Raw genomic sequence first — 12905 nt, forward strand, 5'->3', positions numbered from 1 at the left:
TGCAGCCCACCAGTGGTCATATCTCCGAAGGAGAGCGACAGTCCTCTCAGCAGCTAACTAACAGCTAATTAGCTCCCCTGGCAGGGATGGAGTCTTGCAGCCTTTTGCCTACCCATGCTTGAGTTTTGATCGACTTGGTCTTATGCAGGTAACCCTAACTGCTGTGCAGAGACACCTGCAACAGTCATGCCATGTACAGAAGCCAGCATTTCCCAGCTCTTCTTCCCATCTGCTGGCCCCCTTCCTTACTGCACCCTTTCCCATGAGGATCCCAGAGCCCGGGATGGTAGGAGGTCGATATGGATGACCCATCCACAGCTCAACACTCAAAATTATTTAGACCCAACACTCTGACCAGTTATGAGTCTCTGCGTTAGCCACAACCCACTGCCAAAAGAAGTTTGTCTGAGCAACATCACAAATACCCTCCCTGGGTCTGTGACTTCTGCCACTGAGCTCAGTCCTTGAGATTTTATAGTCTAGATTCAGTTCCTGTCAGTTCTGCTTCTTAGTCTGTCAAGATGTGGAGAAGTTACCCAGATGCACACTCCTGACTCTTGGAACTGCCTTACCCAGGCCTTCCCTGCTGTGGGAGACTGTGTCTTGTAAACTATGACCCAAAGCAACCCCACACCAGCTTCAGGTCACAGCATACGAAAAGTAACTAAGCTACCACAGGGAGGCAGGGCATGGGCTTCACTTTGCAAGGTGACTTCCTGCCTGGAGAGGATCAAGGTTAGAGGTGTTGTTTTGCTTATTTCCTTAGCTCCATGGAGGTTTTAGAAAAAAAAAAAACCCAAGAAAGAACTGTATTCTTTAAATAGAGAGTAGCCCCTCTAGAGTAATGCTGAATGAGTGTTTGGAAAGGACCGAGGAGACAGGGCATTGCTGTCTTTGTTCCCTTTGTTCAGGTCTCTATCTCTAGTGCTCTCCAGCAAAACCTACACCTGATTCCCTTCTCCCTTCCCAGTCAGCGTAAGAAGTTCACCTTTCAGGACTTTAGAGCCTCTGCGCACTGGCTTCCCTTCCTCACATTTCCGGTGCAGATCTAATGAGCACTTGTTCTTAGCATGACTGACCATGTTTTCACATCCTCGAAGGTCCCTAAGAATCTACACATCTGCAAAACTCCATGTCTTCGTTGGGGTTTTTATTGCTGGCAAGAGACACCACGATCACGGCAATTCTTACAAGAAAAACATGTAATTGGGGTGACTTGTTTACAGTTTCAGAGGTTTAGTCCATTATCATCATGGTGCGGAGCATGGCGGCGTGAGGCAGATATGGTGCTGGCTACATCTTGATCAGAAGGCAACAGAAAGACATTGGGTGGTATCGTGAGTTTAGGTAGCTTCAAAGCCCACCTCCACAGTGACACACGTCTTCTAACAAGGCCATACCTACTCCAACAAAGTCACACCTCCTAATAGTGCCAACCCCTATGAGATTATGGGGGCTAATTGCATTTAAACTACCACACTCTGCTCTGATGTGCTCTTCTTCTGGGCTTCTAGAATGATAGAGGTAACTTACTGCTTGTCTACCAGCTTGATGCTTGATAATTGCCTTGGCTTCCTTAGGAAGGCATCTACTGGTTCAGAAAGGTAGGCTCATCATGACCTAAAACTGAATAGACCTGAATTTAAATCCTGGGTCTACTTTTTCCTACCTGTTTATTTTGGTCAAGTTGCTCTGCACCCCATTGTTCTCATCTATAGAATGTTTATAAAAATCACTACTCAATGGGGCGGTTATAAGAATTAGATGAGATTGTGTTTCTAAGGTATTGATCCCAAAGTAAGCAATCAGTAAATTATAGCTATCGTTATATTATTGATATCATTTGACTGGTATTTAGACAAGCATTTTGGAAGCCTGTGAATATCAGCTTGGAGTCTTGAGCCTCCTAAGCCCCCCAGCCTCTCCATTTGCTTTATATCGTCTTTTGCAAGCTCCATTTCTAACAGCCTCTATTCCTTACCTAGCCGAGAGCCTGGAGGTAGAAATGTTTTCTACTAGCACACCAGCCTTTGATGGGGCTTTGAAAGCCAAAGTTAGCTGAATGAGTGAGGTGAAGCAGAATACGGCAGACAACATCAAGATGCCCTTGGTGTGTAAGGCTACTGTGTCCCAGTGGTAGATTCTACTTCGTCACTTTTCAAATATCAGGAAACAACGATGATTACTTTGTAGCAACTAAGTTTTGATTTAGAGAATAACTCAGCAGTTTCCCTGGGTTACATTTTTTTGGGGATTTAAGAGGAGAAGTGTTTATTAATTCATTATTCAGCATGCGTTTGTTGAATATCTGCCATTTAGAGCTTAAAGGGCAAGGTACAAACAGAAGCATTATGGAAAGTCAGACAGAAGAGGGGTCAGGAGAGGTTGTCGCTTCCTGGGCAGTCCTCCAGAAGGGAGGCTTGGACTGTAGCCTCAAGCTGCCTTTCTAACCTCCTAACTCATGACTTTCTTTCTCTGCCCATTTCTCATCACGGGGGACATTTGGTGTTGTTTAGACATCTGGCACCATCTTAATTCACTGCTGTTGTGCTCACCATTTCTTGCCTCGCTCCCTTGACAGCTACTTATTCTTCATGCAGTGCCACAGCTGCCACCTGGGCAGCCAAGCCTTCCTTAATACACTTGTTTATCACTCCTACCTCCGCACACACCCTGCACACATGCCTTGTATATGAGAATGACTTTTCAATCTATGTACTTTCCCATATGAGTCTTTTAAACAGTATAAAAACTGACGAATATCTTGCATATCACCATAGAACCTTCATCTGGTGATGGATGGAGATAGAGACAGAGGCCCTCACTGGAGCACTGGACTGAGCTCCCAAGGTCCTAATGAGGAGCAGAAGGAGGGAGAAGATGAGCAAGGAAGTCCGGACCACGAGGGGTGCAACCACCCACTGAGACAATGGGGCTGATCTATTGGGAGATCGCCAAGGCCAGCTGGACTGTGTCTGAAAAAGCATGGGATAAAACCGGACTCTCTGAACATGGCGAACAATGAGGGCTGATGAGAAGCCAAGGACAATGGCACGGGGTTTTGATCTTATTTCATGTTCTGGCTTTGTGGGAGCCTAGCCAGTTTGGATGTTCACCTTCCTAGACATGGACGGAGGGGGGCGGACCTTGGACTTTCCACAGGGCAGGGAACCCTGACTGCTCTTTGGACTGGAGAGGGAGGGGGAGGGAAATGGGAGGCTGGGAAGAGGCAGATACTTTTTTTCCTTTTCTCAATAAAAAAAAAAGAAAGGAAAAAAAAGAAAGGATTTTGCCTCTAGATCACCATTTATTCTACACATAGACCAGCATGTTGCTTTAGTATATATCATGTATTTTTGAATAATTCATAAATTAGTAAATGAACGACAAGGGTCTGGAGTTGTGTTTGACACCCGGATAGATGGAGAACCTTGACAATCTCAGGAATAAAAAACAAGGTTCAGTGTATGCCCTTAGAACTGAATCTTGTTCCTGGGATCCAGAGTCTATAGGAGAAAGAGGGGCAGTGTCCTAGAAGTGCTCTGTTTTGATTCTCACCCAGTTGCTAAGAGGCAGAGTCACCAGACACTGGCCCCTTTGGTGGTGACCTTCTCTGCTGCTGTGGCCTGGTCAGACTCGGCTCACTTGGCTCTGTAGCCTGTCCAAGCTGAGGCCAGGATGTTCTGCTCCAAGGTTTGTGATTAGGATGCTTTGTCTCTTCTCGGAGAGAACAGATGTCTGTTTGCCCCTCCCCTCCACCCCGTGCCTAATGATGATGGCGGGTTCTCAATGATCAAGATCCAATTTCACATTTTCTCAATTGCTGTGGCTAAGAAATTCTGTTTGTCTAGATCTGAGGCCCAGCCTTCATTTCACAGGGAAGCTTTCTGTTGCAGATGAACATGTGACGTGCTGAAGGTGTAGCAGGGAAGGTTGGTGGCACATTGAGCTTTGATGGTGGGGAGCATCAGGCAGCAAAGTGCTGGTACTGATGTTCTAAATCCATTGCAATATGTGATGTGAGCATCTGGCCTATGAAACAGTTTCTTTTCACATGCTTCTCTTTAGAGGGGCAGGTGCTAACTGTTATTGTAGTTATTAGAGACCCAACCAGACCTTTGCCTGAAACACAGTGAATTGAAAAAAAAAATGGTGAGAATGTGAAAAATCACCTCAGGATCTCAAAGTGATCCATCTCCGTTGTCTTGTTTTTTTTTTTTTTTTTTGAGGAAGGAGCCTACTGTAGTTCAGACTGGCACAGAACTCACTATGTAGCTCAAACTGGCCATGAGTTTACAGCAATCCTCCTGCCTTGGAGTCTAGAGTGATTAGATCACAGGACTGTTGCCTTTACAGCTGACTGCAAAGAGGATCTTAGAGGGCAGAGAGAAATGTCACAGAAGTGGTGCCTTTTCTTGGAAGTCTCTTCCTATGAGGGTTATTGTTCTTAAAGATGTATGAGGAGCTTCCAGGGTCTCCAAAGGAGGACTCAGCACAGCTGGGACAGCAGCAGGCCACATGGGATCAGCAGATACCTATTGACCGACACAGGCATAGTCTAGGATTTGGGGAACCTGGCATATCAGCCCTGATGATGTGTTGTAGGCAAGGTACTTAATGGTATATATCTAGGCATTTTCAACTGTCAAGAGAAATAGAGTATAATACAAAATCAAACCCTCAAGTATTTGGGACAGTGAGGTGTCCAAGTAGGTAAAGGTGTTTGCCTCGAAAACATAAGCCCCCAAATAGCATCTTTTTCCTTGCAGACCTGGAGCACCTGATTCCTGTGGCTGCCTTATGGCACTGCTGTGGCCGTCATACAGTGTATATACCTTCTGGTGCTTCACTATATTCAGTCCCAAAATGCATGGGTCCCAGGTCCCCATGAGAACCTACCCCAGTGTGCGCTTCCAGAGCCTGCTGCACAGGGCTCTAGAACGACAAGCTGGTTCCACACTGAGGATTATGATGGCTCATCTTCATCGCCAACCTGACTGGATTCGTAGGTACCTAGGAGACATGCCTCAAGACAGGTTTAACTGAAAAGGGGGTGTGCACACTAAATGTGGGCAGTGATAGCCTGTGGCCTTCCGACCTGGGACAGGATGTGACAGCATGCTGAACCGAGTGTGCAGGTGACAGTGAGCTGTACAGCACGTTCGTCTTTCTTTCTCTGCTTCCTGACTTCAGATGTGAAGTGACCAGCTGCTTTACACCTCCACCACCATAGCCTCCCTCCTATAATGGAATGGACCCTGACACTGAGACCAGAATAAACCCTTCCCTTCCTTAAATTGCTTTTGTCTGGTACTTTTTCACCAAAACGAGAAAAGTAGCCAGCACAGGGCTTAACGCTCGGTAGTTGCCATCTTGAAAACTTTCATAACTCTTTTTGAGTTTGTGTTTGTGAAAATATCTAATGGTAAAAAAGATCCATGAGCTGGGGTTGAAGGCTCAGTGTGTGTGCTCAACTCCTGCTGACTCTCATAGGAACAGAGAGCTGGTTGCTTTCTCCTCTGTCCCTACCCTTGGCGGGACACAAGCATTTGGTATTTACGTGTATGCTGAGTCTGAGAGTGAGCATGGTGGGAAGGTCTGCATCTGCCCACGAGGGTTCTTTGTTCATACCAGAACAGCGTTAAACAAATGGTAAATAGCCCACTATGGCAGACTGGGAAAAGACCATTGACAAAAAGAGCAAGACTTTTGTCTGCCATTTGGACCAGGATTTTGCAGTTTTCTTTTGAAGCAGGCTCTGCAAATTATACAGCCAGTTCTAAGCATGTCTCCTGAAGAGGTGCTTCCAAGCCTTCGCCAGTTCCAGACTAGTTGTGTACTTATCAACTCCATCTCATCCTTGAGCATCAGAGGTGAAATTCAAGACACTTGGAAACTGCTTCAATGGGAGCAATCAGAATGGATATTGGTCACAGAAGTGGTGCTTTTTCTTGGAAGTCTCTTCCTATGAGGGTTATTGTTCTTACAGCTGTATGAGGGGCTTCCGGGGTCTCCAAAGAAGGACTCAGCACAGCTGGGACAGCATCAGGCCACATGGGATCAGCAGATACCTATTGACTGACATAGGCATAGTCTAGGATTTGGGGCACCTGGACTATCAGCCCTGATGATGTGTTGTAGGCAAGGTACTTAATGGTATATATCTAGGCATTTTCAACTGTCTAGAGAGAGTATAATACAAAATCAAACCCTCAAGTATTTGGGTCAGTGAGATGTCCAAGTAGGTAATGGTGTTTGCCTCGAAAACATAAGTAACCTGAATTTGATCCTATAATTCACACAGTGGAAGAATAGAACCAACTTCCACAAGTTGTTCTTTGATATGTGTGGAGGCATGGAATATGGACACACACACACACACACACACACACACACACACACACACACACACACGAACAAAACATTTATATTTTCAAATCCTTGTTGTGTGCTGTAGTCAAGGCTCTGTGCTGGGGTATGCTGGGATTCATATGCAGTGACTCTGTCTCTCATTATATAGTTATATGTAGCCCTGGAGACAAGGAACGCACACAAATAATTATGAAAGAGGGAAGAAGGTATCATGGGGGGCTGTAGAGATGGTTCAACCAATAAGAACACTTGTTGCTCTTGCAGAGGACCCAGGTTCAGTTCCCATTTTCCACAAAACAGCTTAAAACTGCCTATGACTCCAGTTTCAGGGGGGTTGACATCCTTTTCTGTACTTGGAGAATACCATACACTCAGGTGTTGTTTACATACACATATAGGCAAACACTCATACACATATAATAAAGATAAATAAAGCCTTTAAAAAGGTTGTGTCATTGAGGAGGAACAGATCCATTGCTGAAAGGTTGATAAATGACACCTGATGTGGAGGGCAAAGGACACACATCTGGAATATTTTGAGAAAAGTGAAGCCAAGTCTGGGTCTGGGTGTATCTGTAATATTTTAAAACTCATCACTAGAGAGAGTCATCTCAGGGATGGAGCTGAGTGGTTGCTCACTGTGTACCTTCCAGCTACGGAGCTGCTGAGTCTCTAGTTCTAATCTAATGTCTTCTTCTTCTTCTTCTTCTTCTTCTTCTTCTTCTTCTTCTTCTTCTTCTTCTTCTTCTTCTCCTCCTCCTCCTCCTCCTCCTCCTCCCCCTTCCCCTCCTCTGCCTCCTCCTCTTCCTCCTCCTCGTCTTCTTTTTTTCCTTTTCTGTCTCTTATACAATACTTCTGCTTATTCTGCTTAGATTTGAAGTTTTACCATGTGTCTAATTCATTTTTATAAAATATAAAAAACACATTCTGATAATAATAGTTATTTTTAAAGCCTCCACTCTCCTTACAAAGACAGACATGATATCTCACAATCATAATATTGAGTCCTTACTAGAATTTGTATGGTACTCTTTTATTTTATATGTTATTTATCATTCTTTTACTTACACATGTTTATGGGGTGCACGAATGTATATTCCCTACATCTGCTGCACAGCACATTGAATGACTCAGTGGTTAAATGAAATTTTGCAACTGATTCTAAGTGTCCACTTTTTGTCCATTTTCATATTTAGATTTTACTCTTAGCATTGCCCTTACTCTCCTCTACTATGGCTGAAGTCTTGGATCTGGATCAACTAGAGTCAAGAAGAGGAAATACATAGAACAAAAGCAAAGAGTTCACTAGCTTATTTCTCTCTCTGCTTTCGGGAGAGATGCCATAGCAATTTTCTTCCATGGCCTTTGCTTAAAAGGCAGGGGGAGTTTTATTCACTTGGTTTGAATTCTTTGCTTACCAGTAACTTTCTAGTGGTTAAAAAAATATAAGCCAGCCAACAAACGTTTATTAATACTACTGTTAGACAACTTTAAAAACCATTTCAGACCTATGCATTTGAGTTTCCACTGTAAGTCAGGTTGACAGTGTTCCAGGTTAATATAGATAATTGGTTCACGGTTCTTTTTGATGAGCCTTAAATGATACATGGTTGATTAGGTTTCCCAGAGGAGATTCTGTGTCACAGGTCACAAAATTTGGTTGACTTATAAAATCCTGTCATTTTCGGAACCACTTCAACAGGCCACTGCTCAAAAGAACTTATTTCCCAACTTCTGTGTTCCCTCTGAAATACTACAAAGTGCACTAGTGTGTAGCTGTCATCCCTGGTGATGCTCCATGTACTGACAATTCTTCACATCTTTCAGCCAAAACGGGGTCCTGAGAGTGTTGCAGAGAGTGGGAATGGTAACTCTGAGATGCGAAGAGCATCTGGATTAAAAATCTTCAACATCCCCCTCCCCTTTAAGGACAAACACAAATGCCATCAGCACCGATGCCAGTACACTGACACTTTTTTCAAGATTTATGGGCGACTCCCAAAGTTTCTGCTGTCCTGTTTACTAGGGAGCAATCAACAAAGGTTTATCTGATTCTGAATTCTCCATTATACCATAAGCAGGTAGCTTAACGAATAGACGACTGGATTTCCTGAGGAGATGTGGAAGTCGACTTTTGGACTTAAATAGACGAATGTGCTGGTTGTGGTTTCACAGCTAGTTGTGGTTCCGGATTCACCAGTTGCACATGCAAGCCCTAAATAAGTGCCTTTAACTAAATATCAAAATGTGGGTGAAGCTGAAAGATTTTTTTTTCCTCAATTGATGCCATAGAGACCAATAAGATGCATAAGCTAGGCGAGATGTTTGTTGTTATTTAACAGATACCTAAAAAACCTGGATTAGAATAACTCCTACCAAAATATTCAGACAATAGAAACATAAAAACTATTTCATAATAATCAACAATTTAATTAGGTTTTATTTCTTTTCACTCTTTGGAAATAGACCAGAGTCATGGAATGCTGAAGTTTAATCAGACCACATTTTAAAAGGATAATAGTCACTGATGCTTACAGAACCCTGCAAGACTCCATCACTAGTCAGGAACAAAACTTGAAGACCCACATTTCCTGATTCATAGTCTATTTCCACTGCTTCCTGCTATGCAGTCTGATTCATTTGTGTCACACTGAAGGAGGAAGGGGGGGGGTCATTAGTCATCTTCTGCTCAAGGTCCACTCAAACCTGATACAATAAAAACAGAACAGGGGAGTTATATGTCATTATTATGGTACCCATGTGACCACCAAGGCCATGAGAAATGGCCTTAGAGAAATGAAGCTTAGCTGGTTCATTTCTTCTAACAGGAAGCCAGAAAAATGGAAGACCAGTTTGATTCACAAGAGTTAGAAGCAGAATTGCTAACTGGGCTTATCAAAGGTATTGCACATAGAAAGAGGATACTGGCAAGAAAAGGCTGCTGGCTTCACAGACCCATGGCTTAGACATTGTGTTTTAGAAATGGAGAAGGAAGAATATTATATTTTGTATATTTTGAAATTTGTCAAAATAAACAGTAACAAATAGTAAAATATCTTTATCCTTATGTCAATGAGGTTGGTTCAGATTTTCTACTAATAAACATTTTTGTTTATTAAAACATATACTTGAGACCACATCTTTGGGAATACATATGCTATTCCTACAGATGCTCAGGCAACTGTGAGGGACTGTTAAGGTCCTATCTATTTTTATTTTCATGGCAGTTGTCCTTGGGTTCATCCTCAAAAGGTCCACCAACATTAATATCCATTCCTTTGACCCCAGTGTGATATTTTCTAATATCCTCAAAATAGCCTTTTGGAGTTAGAAAGATGGTGGAGCAGTTAAGAGTATTTGCTCTTTCATATGACCCAAGTTCCATTCCCAGAACCCATGTTGAGTGGCTCAACTGCCTGTGACTCCAACTTCAGAGAATTTACCACTCTCTTCTGGCCTCTGTAAGCCCTGGCACATAACACATGGCACACACTCACATAGACACACAAATAAAAAATTAAATATTTTTTATTTAAATATTTTTTATTCGAACATCTAATTACTTCCTTGCATTAATGCTCTCCCTCCCTTTCTCCCCCCCTCCCTCCTTCCTTTCCTTCCCCTTCCTCTCTCTCTCTCTCTCTCTCTCTCTCTCTCTCTCTCTCTCTCTCTCTCTCTCTCTCTCTCTCTCTTCTTACAGGTTCTCACTTTGTAACCTTGCCTAGCTTGTAACTCACTATATAGAATAGGTTGAACTTGAACTCACAGAGATCTGCATGCCTTTCCTTGCAGAGTGTTAGGATTAAAGGTGTGTACTACCACAACTGACTCAAAAATGATATGTATGTATGTATGCATGTTTGCATATATGTATGCATATATGTTCATAGTGTGAAGATCAGAGAACAACTTCAGGGAGTCAGATTCTTCCATCATGTGGTTCCCAGGGATTGAACTATGGTTTATCGGGTTTATCACCAAAAATCTTTACCACTGAGCCATCTCATTGACTTTGGTTATCTCTACTGGTCCTCCCCTTCCTGCTTGCCTCCCACACTGGTGAACTCAATTGCAAATAACAATGTCTGGAAAAGAGTGTCTAGAAAACATGATGTTTAAAGGAAAACAATAAGGATTAAAAGATTCAATTCTCAGTTTACTCTATAAGGTCAGAATAAGGCCAAGTGACACAGAACATTTACATAGCATTTCTAAAGCAATAGTGACCCGAGGTGGGGATATGACGATGCAGACTCTGATTTCTAAGGAAGCACTCCACTTCCTGAACATGCTAAGGATGTTTCTGTGGAGAAAGAGAAGGAATGGTTGGATTTAAAGTAAGGTAGGGCACACAGCAAAGTGATTGCTGTCACTTGCAGCCTTTTTTTCTTCAGGTTTCCAATCTGTCCCTTGCCTGCTGTAGACTCTAACTACAAGATCATCTTATGTGGGAGACATTTCCGAAATTGCTCTAACCATCACCGTAGGTATTATGACGGCTATCCCAGTGTCTCATTCCATGTGTCCCTTCATCCTGCTCCTCCTCAGGCTTGAGTGGTCCAGAAGAAGCCTTTATCAAACCATTTTTAAAAATCATTGTTGGTATTAAGCATGTACCATAGAAGACATAGTTAAGATGAAACAACAGTAAATAAACCATGAACATTCATGTACATATATGAAACATCAAAGAGTGACATGGGCTAGCATAACACAATTATCATTCTTGGTAAGCAGTTTGAATATTCTCAATGTGAGAACAATTAGCTTGAGATTATTGTATTTAATAGGGTTCATGTGAAGGTTAAAATGACAGCTGATTATACTTAAGAATTCTTGGACAAGGGCTTGAGAGATAGTTCAACCATTAAGAGCACTGGTTGTTCTACCAGAAAACCTAGGGCTTGATTCCCATCACCCACACATGGGTCACATGCCTGTAATCCAGACTCAGAGGATCAGATGTCCCCTTCTGCACTCCATAGCCACTAGTGGTGTGCAGACTTACTTGAAGGCAGAACACCCATGTACATAAAATAAAACATAAAAAATTAAAAAGAAATGATTCTTGGGTCTGTGCTTGGAAGTGCTCATGAGGACATTGATTCTTAGGTGTCAGCTCTACCCTCAGTCGGCTCTCTTTGGAGAAATGAGGAAGCTGCGGTTTGCAAAGATGGAGGTGAGAGCTTGGGGGCTTGGGGAAAGAAAATGGGGAAGCAGAGTGGTTGTGATTCTCAGGTCTTTGGAGTTCTGCTTCACAGTGTTGGGATTCTGAGAGTGGCAGGCTTAGATGGAGAAGGAAGGGCATAGGAAGTAATAATCCTCTCTTTCCTGCTGGACTGACTTTTAATTACCAAAGATGTTCAGCCGAGAACTTGACAAGAGCAGCCCATTCACGAAATGTCTGCAATGCCTGCTGCTCCCAAGCTATTGCACTCTTATTAATCTGCTCTTGGAACAGGAAATGTGCTTTAAACACAAAGAAAAAGTTAAGCTAAGTAATTCCATACTGTGTCTAGTCTATGCCAAAGAGGTTCAGGTAAATGGCAAGGTCAACTCTTGACCTTTGAAGTAGGCTAAGATGCTACTCTCCAGAACCCTGGGTTTCTGTCACTAAGTAAAGAAGATTCAGATGGTTATTAGAGTCATTCTGGAACATCTGAGCTCTGGGATGGTTGCTGAGTAATCTAAAAATCCCAGGAATTATCTTTCCTGGAAATATGTGAACAGATACTTTATGCAAGAAGAAATTAAGAGGTCCAATACACGTGGTTTCCAAATTAGTTAAATGTCCTTTTTTCTTTAACAGTACATTGTGAAAGTTTAAAATCCTTACTGCATATGGCATGGGATCACAATTGGGTAGCTTGTAGTTACAGAAATTAGTTTTCATCTAAGTCTGGAAGTGAGAAGGTCAATAGATGTTAAGGGTAGGATGCCTGGTGTCTTGCCTCTTCCAACTTCCTGGTGATGGCTGAGAATCCTTAGCTTGTACCTTCGTCACTCCACTCTCTTGGCATGCTGTAGGTCTCTCTTCTGTGCATCTGTCTTCTTTTAAGGTTGTGAGTGTGATGGCTGTTCTTGGTTGTCAGCTTGATTTGTAGTTATTTTCAGATCTAGGCCAGTTGACAACCAAGAATAGATCATTGAAAACCCAAGTATCTGGACACACCTATGAGGCAATTTTCTTGATTGAATCCTTTGAGGTCTGAAGAGCAGCTCTAAATCTGGGCCACACCTTCTCATGGCAGCCTTTGTAATAGACATGGAAGAAAGAAGCTTTTGTGTTTTGCCTGATTGCCTTCATTCTCACTGGCAAGTTCGTATATCCTATGGTGGCATTCCTTCACCGGCATTAGAGCCTGCTTCTTTAGGATTACAGTGTATATGAAGACCAGCTAAGACATTCAGCCATAAGGAACAAGGATTCCTGGCCTTTTTATTGGGAGACAGTTATTATTGGACTAGCTGAACCACACCCTGTAAGTCACTCAATAAATCCTGCCTCTCTCTCTCTCTCTCTCTCTCTCTCT

The sequence above is a fragment of the Microtus ochrogaster genome, chromosome 16, assembly GCF_000317375.1.
Source record: "Microtus ochrogaster isolate Prairie Vole_2 chromosome 16, MicOch1.0, whole genome shotgun sequence".
Classification (NCBI taxonomy): domain Eukaryota; kingdom Metazoa; phylum Chordata; class Mammalia; order Rodentia; family Cricetidae; genus Microtus; species Microtus ochrogaster.